This window comes from Leopardus geoffroyi, chromosome C3 (genome assembly GCF_018350155.1).
Source record: "Leopardus geoffroyi isolate Oge1 chromosome C3, O.geoffroyi_Oge1_pat1.0, whole genome shotgun sequence".
Taxonomy (NCBI): domain Eukaryota; kingdom Metazoa; phylum Chordata; class Mammalia; order Carnivora; family Felidae; genus Leopardus; species Leopardus geoffroyi.
The window spans coordinates 84,713,748-84,738,043 of NC_059338.1; the positions used below are offsets into that span (position 1 = coordinate 84,713,748).

The 24,296-nt window shown below is 45.8% G+C and overlaps 1 long non-coding RNA gene across 1 annotated transcript; it reads right to left on the bottom strand.

The window, feature by feature from the left end:
- Nucleotides 1-24,296, bottom strand: LOC123585466. The gene is made up of 5 exons (XR_006706207.1): nt 21,098-24,296; nt 19,242-19,360; nt 16,453-16,608; nt 14,680-14,790; nt 1-256 (listed from the first exon to the last, which is right to left on the bottom strand). It is a non-coding gene; the product is annotated as an uncharacterized LOC123585466 (long non-coding RNA).

The window sequence follows — 24,296 nt, forward strand, 5'->3', positions numbered from 1 at the left end:
TTTAGCTGATTAAAATACTAGCCATTTATTTAGCTCATGATTTTATGAGGCAGCCACTCGGGCTGGGCTCAGCTGGGCAGTTCTTCTCATGAGCTTTGCTGGGCTCACTCGTGCATCTGTGGGCAACTGTAGGAAGCTTATATGCAGGCATTTTTCAAGCCTCTTCTTTGCATCATATTTATTAATTTCTCATTGGCCGAAGCAAGTCCCATAGGTGATTCAGATTCAAGGGATGAGATGGGAAAGTCGATGACCCCTGTTGATAAGAGGAAAAGAACATGTGGCCATTTTGCCATCTACCAGGACTTCCTTTTCTTTCTTTCTTTCTTTTTATTTTTTATTTTTTTTTTTTTTAACGTTTATTTATCATTGAGAGACAGAGTATGAGCAGGGGAGGGGAAGAGAGAGAAGGAGATACAAAATCTGAAGCAGGTTCCAGGCTCTGAGCTGGCAGCACAGAGCCCAACGTGGGGCTCGAACTCACAAACCGAGATCATGACCTGAGCCGAAGTCTGACGCTTAACTGACTGAGCCACCCAGGCACCCCAACTTCCTTTTCTAGTCTCCTCTCTTTGGGTCCCTTTTTTCATCTCCACAGACTGCTCCAGCCAAGCTGACCGGCTTATAGCTCCCCATCCTGCCTTGTTCTTCTAGGCTTCCAGGCTATGGTTCAGGCTAATGCCTTGCCTACTATGCTTCTGCATTATTCACCTAGCTTAGTCCAGCTGGGCCCCATCCCAGATGTCCCTTCCTCCAGGATGCCTTCTCTCATCTCTAGATAAGAGTAGGTCTTCTTTTTTGGCATTCTGTGTGCTTCCTCTTCCAACCCTTACCAGGCTCTGTTACAAACATCTGTTTTCTTGTCCCTTCCTCCCACAAGACGGTAAGGGACTTGAGAGCAAGGTTTGTTTACTGTTGCATACTTGATACCTAGTACCAGATAGTAGGAGCACAGTAGCTATCCATTGGTCTACTGACTAACTGCATATGAGTGAGCAGAAGAAAAACAGATACAGGAAAGCCTTTTGCACATCTGTAAGCACCAGACGTATCATGAGGATAGAATTTTTGAGTTGGAGGGGACCTTAGTTACCTTCTTTTCTCTGCATAAATCCTTGGCACAACATGGTTAAAAACTGCTCCTCAGTCCATCAGACACAGCCATAGGGAGGAGAAAGTCTCCTGTTCATCAGAGCTCATTCTATTGCTGAGCTGCTTTCAGGCTTAAAACTCCCTCTTTCGGGTTGAACCCAAATCTAGTGCCTCCTGCCTGTTGCATGAGAGGAGCCTCATGGTAAAGATGAGGCTTCTGTCTGAAGCCTCAAAGGTAAAGATTAATCCATCTCCGACACATCAGGCCTCTTCATCTGAGATCTAGCAACTGTTGCTCTTAGCCCGTTCTTACAGCCCTCACCGTCCTGCCGGCCCCCCTCTGGACATGCCCAAAGTGTCTCTGCTTCTCTTGGAAAGTGACATCCAGGGCTGGTCAAGATCTTCCCTGGGGATTGAGAGACGCATCTCTCTGTGAACCAGTCATCAAGACCGTGATGGCAGCAGCGAAGTCTAGGAGTGCTGGGAATCGCAGCTCCCATAGAAACGGAACTCAGGCGCAAATCAAAATATTAGGATGACATTTCTAAAAAGCATGATTTCATCTGGCACCGGCATGAGGACAACCTGAGTCTTTTTTTCCCCCCTTTTTTCATGAGTTCTTACCATTTGTATCCAGGTCACCCCCCCCCCCAAACTCAAACTTGCCAGATTTCGAATACGTGTTTCTGGTAGAAAGTGGCAAGGGATATTGAGGTACATTTCGTTATGAGCAGATTGTAAGCTTTGGAATGAAGCAAACAGGGGATTGGACAACTAGGTCCAAAATGCAGTAGGTGTGTGCATTAAGGAAGGGACTGAAATTTCCTAAGGCTATGCCTTTCCTCATCAACCCCCATAATTGTTAGGACCGTGCGCATATTTAGAGCTCGTCAAGGGTCACGCTGAGTACACTCATGCATTTTATGCATTTTAACATGTACCCCACTCTAGGAAGAAGGCTCCAGTATTATGCTCGATTCGTAGAAGAGGAAATGGAGACTCAGAATGTTCGTAGAAAGGCATTTGCTAGACTCCGCAGAGCTCGTAAGGGGCAGTCCTGGGCCGTAATCCCCCGCGTCTCCAGCTCCAGATCCCCTGCAGCCGTGGAATACTCTAGCAGCCTTCGCACCTGCATCCCCACTTGAAAGTCAGAGCCGTGGGTGATTCCTGCCAGTGACGGTGACGGAGAGGAGCTGCCACGGCTCCGTGACCACGGGGCTCCCACGGCAGCTTTGCGCCACCCTCAGTGGTGAAGGCCTGGCAAAGGCTGCTCTGCGTAATACTCCGTCCGTCTCTTCAGGGGTTTGCAGCAGTGACCAGCTTTGTTGCTATATTGGCACACTTTCCCAGAAATAGATTAGAAAGCAGGGAAAATTTTAAAAACGGGGGTGGGCGGGGGAGAAAACCCACTCTGATGTGTTAGTTTGCTAACGGCCTTAACTCCGTAATAAATAAAGACTGCAAATGGGAAGCAAATGCATGAACTGAAAATAAGCTGGGTGAATCATGGCGTGCAGTTTGTACAGTGTATAAATATTCATGTTAAATTACCTTTTACTCCGACACCATGGTTCTCCTGTGTGCACTTAGGGCTGAGTGGTTTCCGTAGGCCTTAGTTACTGACACAAATGCGTGTGACTTTTGTGAGAGCTCAAGGAGTAACTAAGGACTATTAGCACAGGCCTGAAGAATGTAGGATCCCGGTGTAAGCCCCAGAAGCTCAAGCACCCTCTCTGCTTTTGGCAAGAGAACAGTAATCCATCTCTTGGTCTTTCCTAGTCAACGGAAACTGAGCTGGGGGAAAAAATCCTTAATCTTAGCAACAGCAGGATCTGGTATTTGAGCTGCAGAGCTTAAAGAAAAAAAAAAAAAAAAGCCTTGTTGAAAAGTTCAAATCTAGGTAACTAGTTTCTGAAAGAGTCTTTTGTACGAATTGGAGACAGGCTGCATGGGGAAGGAGGAGTGAGGGCCATGCAGGGAGGTCCCCAAGCTTTCCTGGCTGCTGGGTCTGTTCCCTTCCTGTGAGGAGAAGCATGGCGGCCCCAGGAAGGGCTGGTACAGACTGTCACAGCACTCCGTGGAAAAGCCAACAGGGGGAGTGAGAGCGCCAGAGGTTCAGCTGGCTCAGAGGCCCACATTCCTTCCCTTGTTCTCCTCTGGCCTCCCAGTGACCTTGGGGTTAAACTCCAGTCAAGTCCAATGGCCATGATAACACTTATCTCACTCTGTGCAGCGTGAGCGGCTTCCCACCAAAGGCCACACTCTCCGTGTGAGCTGTTGGAATTTCCTTACAAGGACACAGAGAGATGTGTTGCAGTCTTACTCCCCACCCCCAGCCATCCCCAAGCATCCCTACCTAGGGAAGGGAAGTGTGCGGCATACGTAGTTCGTGAGTGATGTGTATGTTTATATCATGCTGGGTAAGTGTCTTCGTGGAAAAAGATTCTACACAGATTGTGTTATACGGACCGGCAGAGTGACTTTCACGTGTTAAACCTGCCTTTCTCCTTTGCCTCATGGGTGCAAATTCATTACATTGGCATTTCCTTCAAATAAGGGTATAGAGTCCATGAAGTTAAAACTTTCTAAGTATAGCTTTGGATGTTTGTTCCAGTTAATTCAACAAGCACTTCCCGAATACCTAGGATGAGGCAGGGATTACATTCAGAGCCAGGAGTGCGAGCATATCTGGTGCGGAGAAGAGAGGAGACTCTCGAGTCGGACCTGATTCACATTCGGGCTCTGCTACTTGGACCTTGGAGACCTGAGGTAAAAATGCTGAAACTTTTGGTGTCTAAAGTTTCTTCACCCATAAAGTGTGTTCACAATGCCCCGGAAGGCAGATGGGAGGATTCAACGAGAGAGCATGTCTGGAACCGAAGAGACTTTCTGCGTGTTTGCTGGTATTAAATCCCAGGTGCTACCTGCACAGAGGGCACAGCCTAAAAGGGGGCCTTTTGGGCAGATCGGAGCATCTCAGGGTGCGAGTCTTGAATAGAGCGTGACTGCAGTTCTAGGGAAGGACAGACACAGGGAAACTAAAGAGAGAGATGCTGGTGTGGGGCAGAAGGGCAGCCTTCCAAAGAAAGGACCGGCAGGAACAAGAGGAAGGAGGTGGGAACCTGAAGGCTATGTTCAGAGAAGTCGTGTCAATCCGTGACACTTGGATATAGGAGAATTGGGAAATATTTCTATTTCCTGTTGGTGTTAGAGAACCTTCGTGGAGTGTCTCTTGCTCCCTATGACTGGAGCATTTATGGATGTTTATAATAAAATGTATAATTAATTAATAAAAGTAAATAAAACATAAAATAAAATAGATTTCAAGAGACAGAGTCATATATTGAGTACCCACGGGTCTTTCACATACATGATTTCCTTTCATCCACTCCAAATAACGCATGAGAAAAATATTGTTATCTCACCTTAATAAATGAGGAAACTGAGGCTCAGAGAGGTGACACAGCTCACCCAAGTTCACACCATCAGTGAGAGGTGGAACTGGGGTGCCAAACCACTTTGACTAATGAACTCTGGCTGTAGGCAGAAGCAGGGCAGTCAACCTTCTCCGTGCAAAAAAAAAGACTCACCTGTTTTCTATATGTTTGTTAATCTATAGAATATTCCTGGGAGGTAAGACACAGAATTCACAGAAGTCTAGGCACCACGACTTTTTCATGCTCACACAGAAAGTTAAGGCAGAAGAAGGACCATATGTAGGGTGCCTGGGTGGCTCAGTCATTAAGCGTCCAACATCGGTTGAGGTCATGATATCATGGCTTGTGGGTCTGATCCCCACATCAGGCTCTCTGCAGTCAGCACAGAGCCTGCTTAGGATCCTCTGCCCTCTCTCTCTCTGTCCTTCCCCTGCTTGTGCTCTCTCTCAATCTCTCTCAAAAATAAATAAACACTTAAAACAGAAAAAAAAGGACCATGTGGAAGGTCTGTGAATACCAAGACCGGAGATGGATGTATCTCTATGAGTCAGCCTCTTTGAAGATAAGAGCTTGTATCATCTTCATACATTACATTCCACGCATTCCGCACCTTGGCAAGTGAAGTCCCCATGTTCTGCCCCTCCAATAACCCAAATAACCCTTATTCTCTTGAGAACCATTGCTTTAGTGATTAGTAGCTTAAATCACATTTTCTCTGTAACAGCACGTTTCCACACAACCTGAAACGGCAGAGAAAAAGATGAGAGAGGCACAGAAAGTGGGGTGGGTTCAAAGAAGTGTTTGAGCATCCCTCAGCACAGGAGACACAACACTTAAATTTTCCTCTGAGACCCACAGAAGCACAAACTCATCATTCCTTGGGCTTGGGGAGGGACAACATGCCTAACCCCAATTATTCCAGTTGGGCCCTGCTTCGTGCACTTAGCCCTAAAACGTCACCAACTCTTGAACCTTTGATAGAGAAAACAGAAATACTAACAGTCCTGGTTAACTGACCGTAAATACTCAGTGCCAGGAACGGTGCCGAAGGCCTGAAGGTCATTGCATGATGTAATCAGCTCAGCCATGCTGCGAATTGCTTTGTGCTGGACATCTTCCCTTCACCCACCACGGCCACCCTCCCCACCCCCCGCCTCCACTTTGCTTTCCGCCCCGGGAGGCGGGTGGGTACAGCTAGTATCACCTGCCCTCAATGCCCTCAGCTTCTCCTTGGGTTTGGCCAATAGGCAGCCTCGGGAGAACAGGGTTTTGGAGAAAGGAAGGTAAGAAAGGTCAGGTTCTCTTCTTATGGGGCCATTTCTGGTAGACTAAGGTCTTGGCTTTTCTCAAAGAGGCCTTTTCTAAGCACCTCTTCCTCCTTCTGATTCCTGTCACTTGTCTCTTCCCTCTTTCCTACTAGCTTATGTGTAGCCACAGCTTTATGCAACTAACCTGAGTTACCTCGCTAGCTTGTGTGGCTTCCACGTATTTATAGCTTCTCTTTTTGTAAATAAGCCCTGTTTGAATGACCCTAACTTGAGGGTGGCGCCTATTTCCCATCAGGATCCTGATAAAGGTACTATTATTATACCCATTTCACAGACAGGTCTCAGAGAAGTAAAGCAACTTGTCCAAGACCTCACAGAACTGGGTATCAAAACCAGATCTGCCTAAGTCCAGAGCCCACGTTCTTAACTGCTCTACTGGAACAGCAATAAGTGGTTCTGGGCAACGCAGGCAAGCTGGGAACCCTGGGGGATGTGGCCTCGAGCACCTCCTCATGGGAAAGTGCGGTGGGCAGAATGGCACAGTGCAGACAGTGCATACCTGCCAGCCTCCTTACCACGCAGGGAGAAAAAGAAAGTGGGCAAAAGACAGACATCCTCACTGGGCCTGCTGCCCCCGGAATCCCGGACTCACTCTACGATGCCGGGACAGACCACATCTGCTGGTGCAGAGAGGCTATGAGGGGACATCAGACACATTTAAATCCTGGTTGGGAATCGTATTCCAGACCCCCATCAGCCTTTCTCTAAGCGTCCTGGCTGAACCAAGAGAGGCTCCCACTGGGGCCCTTGGACGAGGACAGGCTATGGTTGATTCTTTATTCCAAAAGGAAAATCAGGGGCTACATTTGATCCCCAACATCTCATTCATTCACTAGTCCCTGGGAGAATTCATAGCCAGATCTAACTAAAGATGCAGCTTGCATCTGAGCAGGTCTGACCTCAGCGTGCTGGTTTCTGTCTTCCACCCCAGGAAGCCGAATGATCTTTATTTAATTCTGCAACATTGAGCCTCCCTCTGCAGAGTGAGGAATTTATCATCTCGGGCCTCAGATTAAGTGAAAAGAATGTTTTAGCCAAAATAGTTACATATATGCATTTCCATAAATTACTTTACCATAACTTAGGAAGAAGTCTACTTCCTCTGACTAAAGCCAAAAAGATTTTAAGCGAGGATTCTCAACAGTGCCTTCTTCCAAGTAGTTCTGTTACCTCTGACACCTATCTTGGCAGCCACTGCCCTCAATTACATTGATAGGTCATCTCCTGCACTAGAAAGTGAGGTACAGATCATGTACCTCCTTCCTCTCTCCATCCCTCGCCCAACACAATGCCTGGCATACAGCAGGCACTCAATACATATTACAGGAGGAACACACACGGATGCCACAGAACACCCTGCGAGAGCTGCCGTTGGAGTGCATTCTGCGATTATATGTTGACTCATCAGCCTCATCGACGAAGGGAGACACCATATTCTATTTATTTTTATAACTTCCCTGTTTGGAAGACCATGACTGCTCAAAATACATTTTGCAGGAAAAATGGAGACGGAAGACGCAGCACTCAAGAAATAAAGCTTCGTTGTCTTTGACCCTCTTGCATTGCGTGGAGATACTTAGACAGCCCTTGGGGTTGATGTCAGAGTCATATCCACCGTACGCCCCCATCATTCCAAAAAGGGCTACATTTCCATCACGGAGTTGCCTTATAGGGAGGACAGTGGAAAAGAAGAGTCTGATAAGCAGGATTCGGGTGGAGCTGGTCACAAGAGTAGCAGTTTTTTCCCTCACCCAAGTCTACTCCGACTTATTCCTGAGATCTCGGGTCAAGTGCCCCTTCCTATAGGAAACTATCCCTGGCTCTCCAATAGCAGTCGTGTTGCCCTCCTGCAGAACACGTCGTTCTGTAGGTAACTGTATATTCCCTGGCATGACCTGTTTGGTGAGCGCCTGACTCTCTTGAAAGTTCCATCAGTTGCAGCTGTTTTGTTCATTATTCTATTCCCAGTGTGAAGTGTGACATCTTCCAACAAGGTGTCTAGTAAATAAGTGCTGAATGGATGAATATATGAATGAATGAATGAATGAATGAATGAACAAATTGTCACTCTGTGCTCAACTCCTATTGGACCACGTTTTCTCATTCCTGTCCGATGTTCTTCCTCTGAATACCAGCTATTTTAAATATTGTCTTTTATGTGTATGTAGGAATTGAGGTTTTCTGTGAACCAATCATTCTTGCCCACCCTCACATCTGTTTACTTGGGTGGCCTCCCCAACATCTTGGCCACCTCATAAAATAAAACCATAAAAATCAACAAATCAGGAGACTACAGATGCTGGCAAGGATGTGGAGAAATGGGAACCCTCTTGCACTGTTGGTGGGAATGCAAACTGGTGCAGCCGCTCTGGAAAACTGTGGAGGTTCCTCAAAAAGTTAAAAATAGATCTACCCTATGACCCAGGAATAGCCCTGCTAGGAATTTACCCAAGGGATACAGGAGTGCTGATGCATAGGGGCACTTGTACCCCAATGTTTATAGCAGCACTTTCAACGATAGCCAAATTATGGAAAGAGCCTAAATGTCCATCAACTGATGAATAGATAAAGAAGCTGTGGTTTATATACACAATGGAATACTACGTGGCAATGAGAAAGAATGAAATATGGCCTTTTGTAGCAACGTGGGTGGAACTGGAGAGTGTTATGCTAAGTGAAATAAGTCCTACAGAGAAAGACAGATACCATATGTTTTCACTCCTATGCGGATCCTGTGAAACTTAACAGAAGACCATGGGGGAGGGGAAAGGGGGAAAAAATGTTACAGAGAGGGAAGGAGGCAAACCATAAGAGACTCTTAAATACTGAGAACAAACTGAGGGTTGATGGGGGGTGGGAGGGAGGGGAAAGTGGGTGATGGGCATTGAGGAGGGCACCTGTTGGGGATGAGCACTGGCTGTTGTATGGAAAACAATTTGACGATAAATTATATAAAAAGAAATAAAAAGAAGAAAAGAAAAAATTACAAAATAACAATAAAGAAATAAAAATTCTTATCCTTTAGGGAAAATAAATAAATAAATAAATAAATGGGGGGGGGAGGCATAAACTCTAAACTAGTGTTGTCGTTGTTTTCTAAAGCAGTGGTTTTTAAACACGCTTTCCGTAGAAGACCTCTTTTAAAGTCTGCACCCAACAAACTGTGCTATATCCATTCAATGGAATATTATCCAATGATAACAAGAAATGAGCTATCAAGCCACAAAAAGACATGGCAAAAAACTTAAGTGCATAGTGCTCAGTAAAAGAAGCCGATCGGAAAAGTCTACATGTTGTATGATTGCAACGGTATGGCACAGGGAACGCTATGGGGACAGTAAAAAAGGCGGGGTTTCCAGGAGTTCGGGGAGGGCTGACTAGATGGAGCACAGGGCACTTGTAGGACGGTGAAACTATTCTCTATGACACTATGATGTGGATACATGACATTATGAGTTTGTCAACACTCATAGAATGTACAGTAATGAGTGAACCCTAATTTAAACCATGGACTTTAATAATAATGTATCAGTATTAGTTCATCAGTTGTAACCAAGTACCACACTAATGCCAGATGTTAATAATAGAGGAAACTGGGGAGTGGAGAGGAAAGGGATTATGGGAACTCCGATTTCTGCTCAGTGTTTGCGTACATCTAAAACTGCCCTAAAAAAGTCTACTAATTTTTAAAAATCTGCATCCTGGCTGGTCACTCAATATATAAAATATAAGAACAGGCGGATCCTGGCTGAGGTAGGAGTGCAGTCCTGCCTACTTTCTATCCACAGGCACATCTCAGATCTTACTCTCCTCCTTGTGGGTCCCTGAGATACCACTGTGGAAAAATCCCCATTGTACTTACTAGGCAGTTACGTGAACTCTTCCCTGGCTTTGCCTACCCCCCGGCTGCCATCCCCATCCCCAGCACTACAAGTGTGCCCTAAATAGTCTGAACCGGCTCCTTGCTCCGTAGCCCAGCCTGGAAACCCACCTCAGGCTCACGGTGCTGTTTTAGAAAGGCACGTGGTTCTCCTGTGGCTTCTCACAGGCCACAACACAATTTGCCTGTTTGAAACTCTGTTCTTCTCATTTTGGCTCTTCCATTGCATTGGCTGAGAAATCCCAGTTTGGGCCCAGCCATCTCCCAGAAAAGGTCTATCCAGGACCCGTGGGTATGGGAGACCACGGAGGAATGTGGAGAGAGGATACGTGGATTGTAAACTGGGTGTGCGTGAAGCCAGACGGTTTTCATGTTCCAAAGTCACCGCCAAGACTCCTCAGCAGTCCTACTTATAAGCACACTCTAACTGCTAACAAAGAGTCCAAAAGATTTGAACTCAACAACCCCTTGAAGGCAAACCGGAGCCTGTTAACTAGAAGCGGTGACACCACAATTATTGGCAAATGTTTGCTGGGCAGAAGGGGAGGCCGTGAGATGCCGCAGGGCACCAAGACCGTCAGGGCCCCGGTTCCACCGATTAATGGAGTGCTTCTGAGTAGTGGTTGTGTCTGGGAGAGTCTCTGAGATGAGCCCCCGGCTGCACCGGCTAAGTAAGGCCCCTGGAAAGAGGAAAGCAAGCTCATGCCGTTCTGCAGTAGGGAAGCAGGCGACACAGCATCTCTATGGCTACCCAGCAGAGCCTGCCACAAAGCCTTTCAGGAATCTCCGCTATTTGTGGAAACTGGATCGCATTCCCCAAAGGCCAGCATTCCTACACTGCATGTGCCCTCAGTGGTTGCTTCTCTTGATTGTCCCTCACTCCAATTAAAAAGGCCAGAGTGGGCCCCGACACTCCGCTCCTGCTGGGGCCCCTCAGTGACACTCACCTGGAAAGCCATGCAAAGCAGAGGCAATCCCAGCAATTTTCATGCCCATATACTCACAGATCATAACGTGGAACGTCATTAGCATACTCTCAAATTCCTGATGGGAATGGAGGGGGAAAAAAATAGACCCTCATTGATATGACCAATGGGCCACTTAAGGACTCAGGTCTTTCTTCCTTTGCTCTTCTGGGTTCTGTTATCCCAACACAATCTCAGGGGCAGGTGAGTGACAAGACAATGTACTTGCTATTGTATATTTGCCACAAAGAACACCCAGTTAGAAAGAAACCTTCCCACTGGGGCCAGCAGTGGATGTTGGTCTGCATTTTTTCAAAGAAAATAGGGGAAATGTGTAGATTGGTTTAGTGTTTTTGGAAAACGATAGAAACTGCATTTATTACAACCAACCCCCCTCCTGACCAGCTAACAAAACAAACAAAAAAATATCCACAGAAGAGTCTGTGAGGCTTTCTGTTCAAATGGCCCCTAAAATTGTCTGTGCAACTATAGCGGTCTTTTCTGGACAGCAGACCTCTATTATTCCGGGAGAGACACCACTTTGTTTCTAGGGTAGCGTCTCCAAAATTGCTCTATCGGCACCCCCTGTCCAAATATGCCATTTAGAGGCAACTGCCAGAAATGGTACCCTTATTGCTTAGCCAGAGGAAGGGCATTTCACCGAAAGTAGATCAATCAGAGTTCTTCCCAGTAGCATTCAGAATGGCGCTGAAAGGGGAAAGACCCTTTTCCCTTTGCTGGGAAATTGAGAAAAGTGATTCCTGGAGCTGAGGGCAGGTGTGGCTCCAGGCTCAGGGGAAGGCTTTTGCCTAAAGGAATGAGGAAGACAAGTAGAGAAGAGCAAGAATGTGATAGAGAGAACCCTGTGGATATCCAAGTCTTCGGCTTAAGGTACACGTGGGAGACTTAAATCCTGTCTCCTGGTATACACAACCTGCACAGTCCCCTCCCATGCTGATTCACATCTTGGCCACAGGACTCGCTGAGGCTGGTGGGACAGCAGCAAATGTGATACGATAGAAGCTTGGAACGTATTTACATGTTGGGACCTACTCTCTCCCTTGCTGCTTTTAGAACTTGGTCAGCATGTGAAGAAGCCCAGGCTAGCCTAAGGAGACAAGCAGCTCAGCCAATAGACAGCACCATTTGCTGGACATAAAAGGAAGACCCTCGTGGACCATCTGGCCCCAGTTTTGTCACATGAGCGATACCAGAGATCAGCAGAAGAAGTATCAAGTTGAGCCCAGACCAAAATGATGGTTCACGGAGCTATGAGCAAATGAAAGGGTGGTTGTGTATTTCTCCGTGTTTTAGAGTGGTTGTGTTGCTCAACAATAAATAACTTGTGACTCTCTGGGACCTTCCTGCCACCATGTGAAGAAGGTGACAGTAGGACCAGAAACCATGTAGACAAAAGATCGCAGGTATCTCAAAGATCTCAGCTATGCCAGCCATCTGGCTAAGGTCACAGATGCAACACTAAGCCCAGCTGACACCATATGGAGCACAGGTGAGTCTCTCAGATGAGTTGCCAATCTACAGATTCATAAACAAATAGATGCTTACTTAAACTTTATAGGACAGCAAATTTTGGAGTGGCTTGGTTTTCAGCAAAAGCTAACTCGTATAACTTTCTCGAAGCCACCCATTTTTGCCTTTCTCCTAAAGCTACTGTCTTCTCCATTTTGCCCAATCTGCTGTGCATTCTTCATATCCAATCACTCCTCCTCCTTTGTCTGAAAAATTGATTTTGTGTAGGGGAGGCAATGTATCGCCTCTAAATACTCTGTCCATTTCCCTTGCAGCTAGAAGTAGTTATATGACACACAGTTGAAGCCTTTAAGAGGGATATACCAATTGAGGAGGTAGACCATATCCCTTCCACTTTCCCACTTCCTTACTAGAATATAGATGTGATGACTGGCGCCACAGCAGCTCTTTTAAGACCAGGTGTTTTTACAAAAAGGGAAAAAAATCCCAAAGATACCAGACCTGATATTGTTGAGCCGCTAAGGCAATGACAGTGACCATCTACCTCCAGAATTGTTGTCCGAGAAAAACAGAAAATTGGTTTCAAGACACTGTTTAAAGTGAGCTGCTGTTTCACATAGCCAAATCTGATTGTAAGAGAAAGGAGTTAGATTTCTGTCACTTGTGACCTGACCAGTCCTGATCAGTGATCTGGTCTTTCCCCTACGGAGTCCTGTGGTTGGCTCTCCAGGTACCTTTAAGGTACATTGCTCCCCCTTCTCTCTGGCTCATGTGCCAACACAGTCATTTCCCTCTTTCACCTTAAAACAGGAAAAATAGGTAAATATTTTCAGAAAGTACTTCATTAAAACCCAAAGAAAAACACAAATAATTGCAAGAAATATAAACAGCATGAAATTGCCCTGTTCCTATCACATCTGATCCTCAACTCAACAGTTAAGCTTTATGAGCCCCCTACTCTAGTCTCTTTATGGCAGTGGTTCTCAAAGAGGAGTCACCAAACTAGAAGCATCAGCATCACCTGAGAACTTGTTAGAGATGCAGATTCCCAGGCCCTACCTCAAACCTACGGAACCCAACGCTCTGGGGATGGGGGCTAGCAACAAGTGTTCGAACAATGCTTGCAGGTGATTGTGATGTAGCCGGGGTTGAGAACCACGACCTCATGATAAATATTTGCCAATATAATAAGACAATAGCCCGAGCTCCTTTTTTTTCTCTTTTTTAAATTTTTTCAATGTTTATTTACTTTTTGAGAGAGAGAGAGAGAGAGGGAGCACAAGCAGGGGAGGGACAGAGGGAGAGGGAGACAGAATCCAAAGCAGGCTCCAGGCTCTGAGCTGTCAGCACAGATCCTAATGTGGGGCCTGAACCCATACAACATCATGACCTGAACGGAAGTCAGACGCTCAAGCGACTGAGCCACCCAGGCGCCCCCCCACCCCCACCCCAAGCTCCTTTTCTTTAGACAGTATCGGGTAAAGCCTAGGGTTTGGAATCAAAGAGAATCTGGTGTCACATTGTGAGTCTGCCATATTAGCTGTGACATCCGGGGCCAGCTGATTAACCCCTAACTTGGTTATGGTCTCAAGTTCATTCGCAGGTAAAATTCACTACTTGTTAGGATTGTTTAAGACCGGCAAAATGCCTACCCACCATCCGGCCCAGGGCAGGTATTAAATAAAGTCAGGTAACTCTGCCTTTAAAGCCTGCACCTTGGTTCTGTGGCCACAGGTCAGTCCAGCAACGAATGTTTGGTACCTGCAGCCAAATTACTTTCAAAACTAAAAAAGAAGTTCCATAAGTCCAGTTCAAATCTCCCAATGCTCCTACTAAATACTCCCCTTCCAGCCACGTGCCAAGACGGAGAGTCCACCTCATTTCTTAACTGATTCTCTGGAATTACCGGCACTCATCACGCCCCAGTGGTCTGGTCTTTCCTGGCTGAGGTTGGAGAAACAGCCCCCCTCTAGGGCATTTCCATCCTCCGCACCTCAGGGGCCTTCCTTCAGTCTACTTCTTTCTGATGAACCCTAAACAGCCTTTAACTGTATTATAAATACTTTGCGAGTTAATCACATTCAGAAACAATCATCTGCTCGGAGGAACCAATTCAGGAACAGCGGAGTGTAAGAGAGACACCTGACCACAGTTTATTTTTTTAATTTATTTTTTCTTTAAGTTTACTGTTTTGAATAAGGAATCCATACCCATGATTAAAAGATTCAAAAAATATAAAAGAGGATATTACGCAAAATTATTCTCTTTCGTACCTCTGGCACTCAGATCCCTACCCAGAGGCAACTATGCTTCCCAGCTTTGTGAATGAACTTTCAGAATAGTCTACGTAAGGAAAAATCATGGGGAAAATATATATAGTGATATATATATATATATGTATATATATATGCGCATATATATATACGTATATATACGCACACATATACATTACTCTGTTTTCCAAAAAAGTAATATATTATACATACCGTCTGCACCAAGAATATGGAAAGCATGGGCAGAGGAAGACTGAGTAACAGAAGACAGTCGTAATCTTCAAAGTCCTCTATGGGGATGCCGGAGAGTTTGGATGATATCATCTGCAACGTAAAAGAATCTTATCCTATGTCTCTTGTGTCTCTGGCTACACACACTCTCTTGATGATTGTATCTGTGTGTGCATGAGTGTGCACGTATGTGTGCCTTACTCTGCAAACCCACAAACACGACCACGCCATCTTTAGGATCAGCGTTGTCAATGATGCCGGCCTGGTCACTCATCCGTTGCAGGTTAGACTTCTAGGCTCCGGGATGAATTGCCTCTTGAAGGCCCTGTGCTACTGACTGGCTCCCTATTCACTTTTCTCACACCCAAGGCTGTGTACTGGGGACTCACACGTGACGTTGCTCAAGCCTTAAAGCCCAGTCTACCTGACGGCACGCCTCCTCCTCCTGTACCTCTGACGCCACTGATGAGCAGCTGATGGGATCTCAACTGTCTCTCCCCATGTTTTACAGTTGGGGAAAATGAGAAGCAGGCCCAGGCCTAGGGAAATGCCCAAAGGCACACAGATAGCAATATACCCTGGCTCAGGACACTGGGATCAGCTTGGGCTTTGCTACACAAGAGCTGTGTTTTCTTGGTTCTGGGGCCTCAGTCTGAGTATCTGGGAAGGGGATGATAATAATTACATACAGAATAATTAAGATTATAAAAAATATATATGCAAAACACTAAATAATGTACACTGTAGAATAATAAGCTTTCCAAATTTTAAGTTGCACCCCAATATTTTTTAAAGAGGTTCAAAAACAAACAGAAAAAATGGGGTGCTTGGGTGGCTCAATCAATCAGTTAAGCATCAGACTCTTGATTTTGGCTCAGGTCATGATCTCCCGGTTGTGAGATGAAGCCCCACGTTGGGCTCCATGCCGGGCATGGAAGCTGTTTAAGATTCTCTTTCTCCCTCTCCCCAACTCGTGCATGCACACTCTCTCTCTCTCTCTCTGTGTAAAAAATAAACAAAGGGGCATCTGAGTGGCTCAGTCGGTTGAGCATCCAACTTCGGCTCAGGTCATGATCTCGCGGTCCATGAGTTCAAGCCCTGCATCAGGCTCTGTGCTGACAGCTCAGAGCCTGGAGCCTGCTTCAGATTCTGTGTCTCCCTCTCTCTGCCCCTCCCCCGCTCATGCTCTGTCTCTCAAAAATAAACTTAAAAAAAAAAAAAAGAAAAGAAGTGGAAGGTATGGGAGAGACAGCCAACTAGTTCCTGGATCCCAGTGAAGGCTTCCTTCCCTGGAGGTGTGATGAGCATCTAGGAACACCGGACACTTACCTACTTGCCGTTGACGGTGTAAAGGGAGAGCCAGGGCGTACGTGACTGCTGCACCAAGGCCAAGCATGAGGTGAAACAGAAACTCACATTTCCAGGCATGTCTCCTCAGTCACGCCCAGGGATCCCACGGAGCTACTCAATGCCACCACAGCGCTGTGGTCACTTTCTTTCTGGGCTTCCAGATGCACAGGAACACTAGAGTCCCCCTCCTCTGCACCCAGGCCGGTCCTTCCACCTTTCATACTCAGGCCCGGGCATGACCGCTAGATGAAGTCTCCAGAGAAATAAGCCTCTGAGGATAATTTGTCAAGCACGCGATTCGGCGGCAGGGCAGGGAATCTTTCCTGACTTCTGCAGATAGGGGCTTACATCACAGCATGAAATTTGTTTACCCTTATCTTAGCACACAAGAACAAATTATCTCACCCTTGTTATAAATCCAGCAGCACTGCCTCTGTGAGGAGGTTTCCACGTAAATCTCCAGCAAACTCTACTTGGCTGACTGTTCCCTTTGTCTGCTGCCTTTTCCGGGCCCCAGCTCACAGGAACGTTAGCCTCACCAGTGGACACGCTGGTTTTCATCTGTAGAGATAACAGAAGAAAAGAAGGCAATCCAGCCGTGACTCTGAAACCCGACAGAAACCCCACCAGGCAGAGCAGAGCGTGTGTCCTCTCTCCCAGCTGAACTGCCATGGGTCCCTGACCCAGAGAGTGCCACCAAGCCCCAGTGAGATCTGCCCTCAACCTTCTGGGAAACCAGAATTTCCCAGTTTGCAGGGCCCCTTGTAGTCTTACTTGTTCAGGACGGGGGCTAGTATGAACAGATGGTCCTGAGTGGGGTGAAGAACCTGTCCAAGTGGGTTTTAAATGGCCTCAGCGGCCATTTAAATAACGTGGATCAAACAGGGGAAGGGGGCCATACAGCTAAAAGAAAATGTGACCGTTGACGGGGTTTTGGGGTGATGGTGGGATTCGGAGCCGATGGTCAAGAAAGAATGCTTGAAGATGTCTTTGGTGCAAAAGGTGACTTTATTAAAGCATGGGGACAGGACCTGTGGACAGAAAGAGCTGCTTTCTTTCTTCTATATAGCTTCAGGTTCAGAGGGGGTTAGGGACAGTGTAAGTCTCTAAGGAATTTTGGAAGCAAGGTTTCTAGGACCTTGAGAGGCTAGCTGTTGGTAGGAAAACGTCATTTATTACTGTTTAGTAAAACCTCAGTCATGAGACCCTTCAGATGTATATCAGGGGCCATATGCATGGAGTATAATTGCCAGCATATACTTGGGAGTTAAAGATAAAGGAGGTTTGCAAAGGAATTTTTATGTGTTTGAGGAGACTCACAGGATCCTGGGGGGGTCAGGATAATGTTAAGCTAAAATTCCCTTTTGCCCCTAGCAAAGTGTCATCATCGAGGCAGCTGAGCTCCTAGAGGAAGGTCACTCTGCCTGTTTCAAGGACTTGTCAGTGGGCTGTAGGCAGTAAGGGAATTTAATTTTTCATTTGCCTTTCTTTCCTACACCACCATGGCCAGCACTCAAACCCCCTTACATCTTGATGAGGGTGTTATTAGGGCTCTAGGAAACAGAGTCTATAGGTTGCTAGAGATTAGGCTATGGATAAGATTGCCTTTTTCTTGCCCTTTACTCAATTATCCGTAAACTGAAAGAGACTCCTGTCAGTTTAACCATTCATTTTCTGTCCTTTCCTTTGTTCTTAGGCAGCAGGAGTGCCTGAGGAATATCACATATATTTCACCCTCGGGGGGTTGGCGGGGGAGGCGGGTAGGCAGCAGTGCTGGCTTGTGCTTTGCCCCCTGCTTGCCGTATGCTCCCTTATCAACCATCAAAGTAAACATCCTTGGCCTGGATGCTTAGGCCTCAAAGACAATAGGCTGGTTTAGAAAAAAAAAAATTTTTTTTAATCATTAACAATAACAATAGCTCCAGAGCCATTACCTTACAATGCAGGGCTCAATAGGGTTCAGCTCCTCTGGCTTTAACTCTCCACATGTATTACCTGGCAGGGCTCACAGTAGCCCAGAGAGGGGTGCACTGTTCACACTAGGGAACTGAAGCACAGAGAGGTTAAGTGAGATGCCCAGGGTCACACAGAAGTAAGAGATAAGAGCTTGATGAAAGCAGGTGGTCAGACTTCAGAGCCTATGTTCTGAGACAGAGCTTCCTACATGCTAACGTGCACAAGAATCGCCTGGCGACCTTGCTAAACTGCAGGTTCTGATTCAGTAGGTTGACTAGGAAGTGGGGGCCCGGGGGCCTGAGAGCCTGCATTTCCAATGAGCTCAGCTCCCAGGTGAGGACCATGCTGCCAGGTGAAAGACCACACACTGGGAGGAGGGGCAGTCTGACCCAGCACTGATGAGGGAGCAGAGGCAAGCTAGGGGCAAAGCACAAGCTAATAACACCCCCACACCCAGGTGTGGTATATGTGATATTCCTCTGGCACTCCCGCTGCCCAAGAACAAAGGAAAGGGGGAAAAAAACAAATGATTAACTGATCGAGACCACAGTCTTGCAAGACAGGAGTCTCCATCAGTTTATAAATATCTTAGTGAATTACAAGAAAAAGACAATCTTATCAATAGCCTAATCTCTAGACACCTGTAGACTCAGTTTCTGGAGCCCCAACACCACCTTCCCCTCCCTAGTGATATGGGGAAAAAGGCAAGAAGGAAGGGTCAGGTAAAATTAAATTTCCTTATAACTGCAGCCCATTGACAAATACTCGAGGCAAATACAGAGTATAACATTTCTCTGGGAACTCCCTACCGTCATAATGTTAAAGCCTTACTAGAGGAAAAACACACTTAGCTTCACAATAGCTAGGCCTCTGATATCTTATGAGTCTCCTGTAGCATAAGAAAGTCCCCCTAGGGGCTCCTGGGTGGCTCAGTCGGTTGAGCATCCGACTTTGGCTCGGGTCATGATCTCACAGTTTGTGAGTTCGAGCCCCACGTTGGGCTCTGTGCTGACAGTTCAGAGCCTGGAGCCTCCTTCAGATTCTGTGTCTCCCTCTCCCTCTGCCCCTAACCCGTTCGTACTCTGTCCCCATCTCTCTCAAAAATTAAATAAACATTAAAAAAAAAAAAAGTCCCTCTGGAGGCCTCCCTTTTGACCTCACCTCCCCCAACTCCATAAGATATAAACAGTGCAGCCCTTCCTGCCCACAGGTCCTGTCCCCTGCTCTAATAAAATCACCTTTTTTGCACCAAAAACGTCTCAAGAATTCTTTCTTGGCCATCAGGTCCGGACCCCCATCACTCCAAAACCCCATCGGCACTCTAAAGTGGAATGGGAGTAGGTCCACCAACTGTTACCTGTCCACAGGGAAAGAACAAAAACTGGGAGTGAACCACTCGAAATTCTGTAACTATTTGACAACTATTGCATATCTGTAAATCTAATAATCACTTTTTAAAAATTAGGGCTTGTACTCCTGTCATTATTTTTACTTCATTCTTCTGGTAATTGGTATCTATGGTCTTTTGCAAAGGTACCACGCACAAGAAGTTAGAAATTATAAACAAAGCAAGCCAACAAAACAAACAGCCTGGTCCTTCCCCACAGATAATGGGAAAATTCCTTCTCGCAATTACAAAACTGTACTGACTCCCCAATCGATGGGAAGTCTAGGACCATGGGATAAATGTCTGTCTTCCCCACCTCAATTTCGCTTCTCATAGGTTCCATTTTCTTGTGGTTTTTGGAGCAGTTCTGGCATATCTAGCCTTTCATGCAGAGGAAAACTGCCATCCATAAATAAAACCCCTCAAGTAATGTGAATTCTGTTTTGTGCCTTCCTACTAGTTTTAGAACATATGCCCAGTCACTCAACCTCTCTGAGGCTCCTTTTCCTCATCTGTAGAAGAAAGCCCACCCACCGTGTGGCAAAATGCGGTGAAATGCTGTAAAGCACGCACAGGGCTTAGTGCAACACCTGGAACTACCATTAGCAATCAATAAAGACCAGATACAATTATTATTGGCCGGCGGGGGGGGGGGGGGGCGCGGAATCTGCAAGAAATAAATTCATAGCAGGTAGTCAATGACTCCACCAGCATTTTTGAGAAAAATACCCCTGACACTCTGCTAGGCACCGGGAAGGCAAGATGCTGTGTTTCTCTTAATAAAACTAAATTAATTTCTTTTCAACTAAGGAGAGTTGGCACGGAATTTCTCACAAAAGTCTACAACTACATGGAGATTTTAATCCTAACCACGAGGCAAGAAGAGTGCCCCGAGGCACTGCAAGATGTGCGATCACCAAGCAAAAATGTAAGTATTTGTATTCTACTCCAGAAACTTAGGCAGGTAGGTGAACTAACACAGTTTAGGAAGATTTTCAATAACAAGGAAGGAAACAAAGCAGATTTTATTTAACCTTCGGTTAAGCAGAAATCCAGCTAACTAGAGATGGTCAAGGTGGAGTGTTCCTAGTTAAAGGCTGTCATATTCTGCCAGTAACTCATTTACATAATGACCCAGGAGGGAAGAGCCCCTGGGGCTTGTGGACAATGGAAGGAAAGAGGCTGAGTACAGTATTGGTAAATGTTGATCCAGTCCCTGACCATTTGGGCAGGAATTTGTAAATCACGAGGTGAGGGAAATTTGCCAGCTGGGAATGGGAATCTTTTCGACCTTGCCAAAATGGCAGACTTCTTCACGCTCAGGTTCGGTGTTGTGTTGAAGTGCCTATGGGGATGTAGCGATTCGGTACAGCACACTGAAATCCAATTTATTTATCACAGTTGGCATGTCCCCAAAGCTCTAATGACTCAGACCCTCCCACAGTAATATGTTCATTTGTCAAATTAGTCAGGGTCCCCAGGTTGTTTCTTTTTGCCTCTCCCTGGGCTATCCTGATATACAAAGTTCAGGTTCCTTTTCCCAGTGGGGCCATCTTCGATCAGGCTGCTACTGAAATCAGTATGGGTGTGCTAAATCCTAAGAAACCAGTCTGAAAGCCTTGAGCTAGCTGCTCTGGGTAAAGCATGCCCCACTTAGAGGAGGAGGAAGAGGAGAAAGAAACACTAAATGGCTGCATTTTGCCTTACCAAGAAGCTCCTTCCTGTTGTTGTCACATCAGTGGGGCAAATAGTGGTTGGAGCACCGGGGTTCCCGGTCCAGTGAGACTTGTATTCAGACCTGTCTCGGTCCATATTCTGTTGGTTGGCTGCTTTGCCAGCTCTGTGATAGGGACGGGTCCCTTTAGATGGTGCACTTTCCTCAGCTATAAAGTGAGTATTAGACTCCTGATAGAACCTGCCCTGGGAGGTTGTGAGAAGGGTTAACCAGATAATGATTACAAAATTACCACAGTACCTGGCACAGAATGAATTCTCCTGCTATCTCATAGATAGGATCTCATCGTTTTGCTAGTTCATAGTAAAGAGTAGTATAACACAATGTCCCAAAAGATGTCACTTTGGCACAAGGATTGAGTTGAAAGCAACTGAGAAGAAGCAAATATAAGAAAAGTTCTCTGCCCTCTACCTCTCTGCCTGAAAACAGAACATAAATCCCCCTTGTTAAGGTGTCCCCTTTCCCCACTTCCTGTCCCACTGGAGTTAAGATGGCACTGAGGAAATTTCCATTAGTTCACCATTAGTTTCCCCATATATTTGCCTTCCCACAATTTGCTTTCCCTAGAAGCTCAAAGTCCTTTTTCTTTGTCACGTCACTTCTCTACAAAATTACTATACTTTGCTAAGATGTTATATAAGCCCAGGTTCCAACCACCCTTTTGATCTACTCATCACAGAGCACTCCTGTGTAGATGCATGAAGCACACGTTAATAAGCTTTTATTTGTTTTTCTCTTGTTAATCTGTCATTTGCCGGTCTAATTTGAGGACCCCAGCCAATGAACCTAAGACAGGTAGAGCAAAATCAGTTGCTTCCTCCCCTACAATAGCTATGTACAGAGTGATTATAGCTTCTCCAGTTTGCAAACGCTAGGTAAACATAGCTATATAAGCTTATATAACTTACCCTTTGGGCTCAGTCTCTAAATATACTTCGTCTGGCATCCCCAACTGTGTTTAGGACTCTTAAGACAAAGGCTTAATTCTACACATTCATTAATCCGTTGCTTAAAAAAAAAAAAAAATGTTTACTAAATACCTCCTGAGCTGTTCAGTAGATGCTAGTTGGTGTGATGGAGCCGTGAGCATCCGAAGGGCAAATATTAGGTTTTGTTCCCTCTGCATAGCAAGGGAGAACAACGGATGGCATAAAGTAGGCATTCAATATGGATTCCTGGAGCTGCATTGCCAGGCACAGGGGCTCACTGCCATGTGGAGCAGTGCACATTCAGCCCCTGCCACAGGGCCCAGGGCAGGGCTAGCCCACGGGCGGGTCCTCACCATGTAGAGGGAGAACTCCATCCCATCTTTCGCTCCCGTAGTCTAGTCTGAGAACTCAGCCACCAACCAAACTGGCAATCAACCCCAATGCCGTGAACTTTAGCAAAACCCTTTCTTGATATTTGTTCTCCTTAATAGGTCCTTATTGTATTCCTTTCTTTTTTTTTTTTTCTTTTCTTTTCTATTTCTCCTACTTCACCCATTTTACTCCATCTACTTCTTCCTGGTTCCCCTTCACACCTGGGTTTTACAAACTAAGCACACACTTGAAACTCAAAATCATTTTTTGAAAGAAATGCTTCTCCTGAGTCACACCAAATGAGAATATCAGGCTAATCCAAAGAAGGGTGTGTTTACTCAGCACATATTTGTTAAGCATCTACTGTGTGTAGGACACTATACTGGACAACGAGGGTTCAATAGTGACACATCAGTCTAGATTCCTTGAGACACAGGCAATGATGAAATAAGCAAATATAATCACTACTGTAATAAGTGTTATGTAGGAAACAAACAAGCTGAGGAAGGGTGAGGTGTGTAACAAGCTAGTTAGCAAAACCCCCTCTAAGGACTTGACTTAATTGGAGGCATAAAGAAGACAAAGGATTTAGCTTTGTTTAGAGTGGAATTCTAGAACATTCCAGGCCCAGGGAATGGATCTGTTAAGGCCTGAGGTAATCACAAGCCTGGTGTCGACAGGAAACCAAGGACTGACGTGGCTGGGACATACGTAGTGGGTAAGTGGGAAACTGAGAGGACATGATGTCGGAAGGGTGACGAAGAGTCAGATTCATGAATGAATGCAAAGGTAACAGGTGAGGGCCTCATCACCCACAGGTGGGACCAGGGGGAACGTGGAGTATGAAGACAAAGGAACTCTGCCATACTGGTTACTATCTGGGCCTGCTGGGCAGCTAGCTCGAGGTTACCCCTACTCTGTGGCACTGTTTTATGTCTGACTCTTGACTCCGCAAGGCACTAGCTGTGTTGCCATGGGCAAGATCCTTGAGGATAATGATAACAATGCCTACCTCGTAGGTGAAGGTCTTAGAATGGTGCTATGCATAGTAAGCATCTCACAGACGTTAGCTGCTACAATCTTATTTATTTGTTTGTTTATTACCACCTCCGTGAATTCTCCATCATTTGAGGTGTATGTAATCATCAAGCTCAAAGGCTCAGAAACCAACTCTGACAACTCACGGAAAGTGGAGGGACTTAGCCCACAGAGTCAGAGGCATAAAGCCAGCCCCTCACCTCTCAGCTTACTGATTGACAAAAGGAAATATAATTATTAAGTCAATTTGTATTCTTTGTAAGCATGCCTTATGTGAGTCCCCAGATGCCTCTCAGAAGGTTGCTTAGCTGGCAGGGAGTAGCACATGCTCAGTAATGTTAATGGCTGGTGTCCGGGCTCTGTAAAAAATATCTTTTGTTTAACCCAGGAGATCTAAGATATCACAATTTCAACATGTAATCACTCAGAAAAAAAAAAAAAAGTAAGATATTAAAATTTTTGTGTCATAGTGTAAGATTGGTGTGCATTTTACATTTACAACCCATTTCAGTTCAGACCAGTTACATTTCAGGTGCTCAATAGCCACATAGGACAGGTGGCTATCATGTTGAACAGGACAGAGCTGTAATTTCTTGGTGAAATTAGCTGCATTACCTGTGCTTAACTTCTTAATCCCTCTGAAATTCAACTGTCTCGTAGAGTGCCTGGCACACATAGGTGTTTAGTAAATTTTATAAGTAATTGCGTATCTCCAAATTAAGAACAATCCTTTCCATGTGTCAAACACAGTTCTGGAAGCTGGGGATACCTCAGTGAACAAAACAAGGATCCCTGACTTCATAGAGCTTATGCTCTAATTAGGAGAGATAAT